Source organism: Rhinopithecus bieti, unplaced genomic scaffold (genome assembly GCF_001698545.2).
Source record: "Rhinopithecus bieti isolate Rb0 unplaced genomic scaffold, ASM169854v2 scaffold_33121, whole genome shotgun sequence".
Lineage (NCBI taxonomy): Eukaryota > Metazoa > Chordata > Mammalia > Primates > Cercopithecidae > Rhinopithecus > Rhinopithecus bieti.
The window spans coordinates 1,016,601-1,023,181 of NW_016814090.1; positions in this window are offsets into that span (position 1 = coordinate 1,016,601).

The following is a 6,581-nucleotide window of genomic DNA, read 5'->3' on the forward strand; positions in this document are numbered from 1 at the left end:
GGCCACGGAGCCGAGCCAGCGGGGAAACCCGGATGTTGGATACAAAGAGGCGGGCGGGTTGGGCGGGGGGGAGGGGAGGCGGGCCCTCCGGCCGCGTGGTCCGCGCCCCCCTGAGGGGCGGGGCCCCGGAGAAATAACAACACTGAGGCCCCGCCCCCATCCCGCGCCCTGTGGGAGGACGCGCATGCACCACCCTGCGCACGGGGTGGTGGACGGAGGTGGCGGGAGTGGGCTCCTGACCACTTTGCCCGGGAGCCTGTGGCCACTGCGCTGGCAATTAGTGCCCCGCACTCTCGAGCCCACGCTCCTGATACATGCTACACTGCAACCCCGGAATGAGTGGATAGCCCCGGGACTCTGGCGGAGACCCCTTCGCGCCTTGGATTCCCCACCTGTGCAACGGGGGTGACGGTGAACCGTGGGAAAATCGGATCTCTTCTGATGGGCGAATTAAGTGGCAGAAAGAGGCTGACTTCCCTGAATTGACAAGCAGTCCCCTGTCTGCAATCCCTTGCCACACACTCAAAGGCACGGGTAGGGATCCTGGGGAGTGGTGATTTAAACCCAACCAAGTGAGGGAGGGGACAGAGTCCCGCCCCTCCAAGCCCAGCAGGTGGAAAAGGGCCTCTGGCAGCCTGCTTGCCCTCCCTAACCCCATCCTGTCTTCAGCATTTCCTGCGCCGCCCGCAGCGGCCCTGAGCTTCAATCTGCACCTTCAAAACTTCTCAATTGCTTCCAGAGCCCTGCAGTTGAAGATCTTGTCTAGCACATGGTTTTGCTGTTTTCCTCACCCCCAACTCCCTCCTTGGAGGGCCATCGTTCTCTGTCTCGAATTCCACCCTCCTTATCACACAACTAGAGCTTCGGAGGAACGTGATGGGGCTCCCAACTAAAGAGGGAAAGACCATCATAGCTCAGGGATGAGGCTCCGAGATCCTCAGATAATCTCGACTTGACATCCTTGTTTGGAGCAGGGCAGGAGCAGCTGAAAGGGAGGTGGCACCTTGGAGGTCTGGGTCATTTCACTTTTCTGAGCCTCAGTTTTCCCATATGCAAAGTGAAGAGGTTAGACTCCCTCAGGGTCTTGCACCTTCTTAGTGGCAGAAACCTATTCAAACAAAATCTTATGTAAATATTCACTATAGGTGGAGTGAGGTGGCTCACACCTGTAATTCCAGCACTTTTAGAGGCCCAGAAGGCACTTGAGGTCAGCAGTTCAAGACCAGCCTGACTAACACGGCGAAAACCTATCTCTACTAAATAATACAAAAATTAGCTGGGCATGGTGACACACACCTGTAATTCCAACTACTCGGTAGGAGGCTGAGGCAGGAGAATCACTTGACCCCAGGAGGGCGGCGGAGGTTACAGTGAGCTGAGATTGCACCACTGCACTCCATCCTGGGTGACAGAGTGAGACTATCTCTCAAAAAAAAAAAAAAAAAAAAGGTTACAAAGAAATGTATATTGTTCTGATTGACACTGATACAGGGTCAACTACCCCTGGTCATCAGAGCACCAGGAACACCTCAGGGACTACACTTTGGAGGCACTGCCCAGAAAGATTTCTGTGTCTTTAAAAGTCCCTTCCAGTTCTGGGAAATCCTATGTGAAAAATGATGGCCTCTGCTTGCTGCAATCCCTACAGGTGACCTATTATCTAAGCCCTTTAACAGGATTGAATACTATGCAGCTATGTGCCAAGCAAGAAGCAGTGTTGTATGGTACACCCTAGCTGTATATAAGGTATCTGGTAATACCACAGGAGGCCACAGTGATAGACTGTGATAACGGAAGTAAGTCCATATCCAGTTTAAGTGTCTTTTCTAGGGAGTATAAATTGTTATCTCCATTCCAGTATGGACTGAAAGGTATCAACTTATCCATGTGCCAAAAATTAGATTGGCTGGTTCCTCTCTTCTACTCCATAACAGGTCAGATATCATAATAAGGGCTCAGAGTAGTCCAAGCTGCCCAAATATCTGTGCCTTCCACTCTGACCTGTCTGGAAACTCCAAATTTATATCCAACTGCTTACTTGACAACTGGAGTTGGTAGCCTATCAGGCATCTCAAGTTTGACCTAGCCAAAGCAGAAGTCCTCATTTTCCCCATAAATCTCCTTCCCAGTTTTCCCTGTCTGAACCAATGGCATAAGCAACTACACCATTGCTCAAATCAGAACCTTATGAGTCCTACTGAAACCAGCCAAAGAGTCCCATAGACAGTTGTTTTGTTTTGTTTTGCTTTTGAGACGGAGATTCACTCTTATTGCCCTCATTGGAGTGCTGTGGCATGATCTCGGCTCACTGCAACCTCCACTTCCTGGGTTCAAGTGATTCTCCTGCCTCAGCCTCCCAAGTAGCTGGGATCCCAGGCACGCCACCATGCCCAGCTAAGTTTTGTATTTTTAGTAGAGGCCGGGTTTCATCATGTTGGCCAGGCTGGTCTTGAACTCCCAATTTCAGGTGATCTGCTTGCCTAGGCCTCCCAGTGTGCTGGGATTATAGAAAGTGATCCTTTTGCTGTTAAAGCTTGAAACTTATTTGTTTTATCTGAGTTCCTTCCTCAGGAAAGGACCTTCAGGCCTCTCAAAAAGTATCAAAAAATCTGAAACCAGATCACTGCACTAGATGGTGGGCCCCTCAGTCACCATGATTGCTTCCTTGCCCCTCCCATGTTCCTGTTTTCTGACATATTGTTACATTTCTTTCCTGCTGTATAAACCCTTGGTTTTGGTCAGTCAAGGAGATGGATTTGGGATTGCACTCCCAATTCCTCGGCTGCAGCACCTGATTAAAGCCTTCTTCCTTGGCAATACTTGTCATCTCAGTGATTGGCTTTCTGTGCACTGAGCAGCAGGATCTAGACTAAACCCCTGATGTTTCGGTAACAATACTTGATTCCTCCCATATATGGTCCATCAGCAAAATGGCCTCAAAAGCGTTTCCATCACCCGAATTTTTTCATGTACACTACTGCAACATTGTCACTGTTGCAAAAGCAGTGAACTAGAAGGGATCTTACCTGGTCCTCTGAATTCATTCTTGCCTTAAATAAATCTTCCGTATAGTAACCAAAGTGGATTCCCTGCCACCATTTTGATCATGAGCTCATCAAGCAAATACTAGGCTGGTTGAGAAAGGTGATAATGGATATTTGAAAAAGGAGTTCTTTTTGGGTTTTCTGTTCTTTTGAATGACTACAGGATTGCTAAATACCACATTTGATGTCAGACATGGGGTGACCGAAAACTGAAAGGCAAAAAAATCCAAAACCCCAAATGTCTGCTGTAGAATTTATGGCAGTGAGTTCTGCCATTAAGGCATTCAATGTGTTAGGACCACTCTTCCCTGGCTTACCCACTCTTCAACAATCAAGACCAGAAACCAAGGAAATGAGAAGAATCAGTTGAACATGACATTCTTTAGTATCAAGCTCATGGAAGAAGATGGAAAACTATAGAATTGTAATAAGACTTAGTATCTATACAATTATAATGAATTCTATTAAGGGATTAAATACATTTGTTTAGCAAGATAAACTTTGAAAGTAACCACAGTTTTTATAATGTTATTTGGGGATTTCTTCATTTGAGAAAATATAAGTGGCCTCATCCTCTCTCAGCTTCTGAGAGGCCCTGGTTAGACATACCCTGTAGAGGGTAATTTAGGCATAGCAACATGAAATTAGACAATTTTATGAGAGTACCATTCACAGTGTATAATTGTGGGGGGAGAGGTGGGCAGTGCATGCTTTCTTTGATAGTACAATTCCCCCGAGACTTAATAAGCTATCTGTTATTTCCTAGACATAGTTCTCAAAGTGCTTTATTTCTTTGCCTTATTTGTTTTCTTCCTGGACCTTGTACTTCTCCCTGCCTCCTTCTCTTAACTTAATGGTAGTTACTTGAGGTTAACTAAATGAATTGGCCTGGGTAGAAAGCTAACACTATCTCTCAAGAGAGATTAGATTATGCTATACTAATGGAAAAATCCCAAAACCTTAATGACTTAAAACAACAAAATTTATATCTTTCTCGTAATATATGTTCACTGGAGGTCAATAAACAAGCTCTACTCATTATAGTAACTCAGGGACACAGACTAAGAGGGCTACCTTTTGATACATGCTTCTACTATTGGAGAGACAAGGGAAAGAGAGCATGTTAAATGCTGGCTCTTTAAACTTCTACCAGACTGGGAGGATGATGGTTAGGTTGTTGGTTGCATTGTTTTTCAATCTTTCAAAATCTTCACATGAAAACACAGAGTAAGCTGGGCATGGTGGCTTATGCCTGTAATCCCAGCACATTGGGAGGCTGAGGCAAGAGCATCACTTGAGCCCAGGCATTCAAGCCTAGTCTGAGTGACATAGTGAGACCCCCATTTGTTAAAAATAAATAAAAATAAGGCTGGGCATGGTGGCTCATGCCTGTAATCCCAGCACTTTGGGAGGCCAAGGTGGGCAGATCACAAGGTCAAGAGATGGAGACCATTCTGACCAACGTGGTGAAACCCCATCTCTACTAAAAATACAAAAATTTGCTGAGCGTGGTGGCACATGCCTGTAGTCCCAGCTACTCAGGAGGCTGAGGCATGAACCCAGGAGGTGGAGCTTGCAGCGAGCCGAAATCATGCCACTGCACTCCAGCCTGGCAACAGAGCGAGACTCGGATGGCTCAAAAAATAATAATAATAATAATAAATTAATTTAAATAAATAAAAATAAAAAACACAGAGCAATTGTATGGAAAAAACCAGACCATCCAAGTGCACTCACCAAAAAACTAGGTGACAAGATTTCCCTCAAAACATCAAAATACAAGCAAATAGAGACAAACTACTAACAGCAACAAAAGCTGTGTGGGCCAGCCTCTGCGCAAGAGGGAGCAGGATATAACGGGGTATGTGACATACCTGAGAACCTCCAAGAATTCCCACAGGATGGGGAAATGTTTAGCTCCACCCAGCAAAACTGGAGTCTTCATGGAAAACTCAGAACATTCAGTAGAGACCTAGACAGTCACTCCATAGTAGTGGAGCTAAACCAGCCCTAGATAATAAAGACTATTGTAAACCACAATACTAAGCTAAAGGAACAAGCCTTGACATGATCAACCTGATCTATAAGTTAATTTACCCACCAGAGAAACCATCACTTTTTAAAGAAATTCTATCAATCTGGCATTCAGTAAAAAAATATTTTAAATGCCCAACAGCTAATAAAAGAATTACTAAGCATAGGAAGAAGCAGGAAAATGTGACCCAAAATAAGTAGAAAAATCATTCAATAGAAATAGATACAGAAGTGACAGAGATAATGGAATTATGAGGCAAGAATTTTACTTCGATTTGATTTTTACAGGTATTTTTGTACAAATTCATGGAGGACATGAGAAATTTTGTTGCATGCATATAATGTGTATTGTTCAAGTAATGGCATTTACGTATCCATCACCCAAGATCAATACACTTTTGTTAAATATAGTCACCCTACTCAGCTATCAGATATTGAGTTTATTCTATCTGTATGTTTGTAGCCTTTAGCCCAGTTCTCTTCACCCACCCACCCCAGCTCCCTACTCACCGTTCCCAGTCTCTGTTATCTATCTCTCTACCACCATAAAATCAAATATTTTAGTTTCCACATATAAGTAAGAATATATATTTGTCTGTTGTGCCTGGCTTAGTTCACTCAAGATATATCCAGATCCATCCATGATGCTGCCAATGACAGGATTTCTTTTTTTTTTAATTAAAATTTATGAGACAAGGTCTCACTATGTTGCCCAGGCTAGTCTCAAACTCGTGGACTCAAGCAATCCTCCCTCCTCAGCCTCTCAAAGTGCTAGGATTACAGTCATGAGCCACCATGGCTGGCCAATTTCATTCTTTTTAATGGTTGAATAGTATTTCATTCTGTATATATACTACATTTTCTTTATCTATTCATCCATTAATGAGTGCTTAGATTGATTCTTTATCTTCTCTTTTGAGAATAGTACAGTCATAAACATGAATGGAGGTATTCATTTAGTATAGTGATTCCTTTTCCTTTGGGTAGCTATCCAGTACTGGGATTGCAGGATCACATGGTAATTCTACTTTTAGTTTTTAGAGAAATCTCTATACTGTTGTTTTCCATAATGACTGTGCTAGTTTACATTCCCACCAACAGTGTATAAGAATTCCCTTTTCGGCCAGATGTGGTGGCACATGCCTGTAATCCCAGCGTTATGGGAGGCCAAGGAGGGAAGGTTGCTGGAGTTCAGGAGTTCGAGACCATCCTGGACCAACAAAGTGACCATCCTGGACCCGCTTGTATCTACAAAAAAAATCAAAAAGTTAGCCAGATGTGGTGGTGCATGCCTGTGGTCTCAGCTCTTCAGGAGGCTGAGGTGGGAAGATCACTTGAGCCCAGGAGGTGAAGTCTCCACTGAGCCATGATCATGACACTACACTCCAACCTGGGCAACAAAGTGAGACATTGTCTCCAAAAATAAAAAATAAAATTAAAAAGTTCCATTTTCTCTGCATCCTCGTCAACATCGTTAATTTTTTGTCTTTATAATAGTAGCCA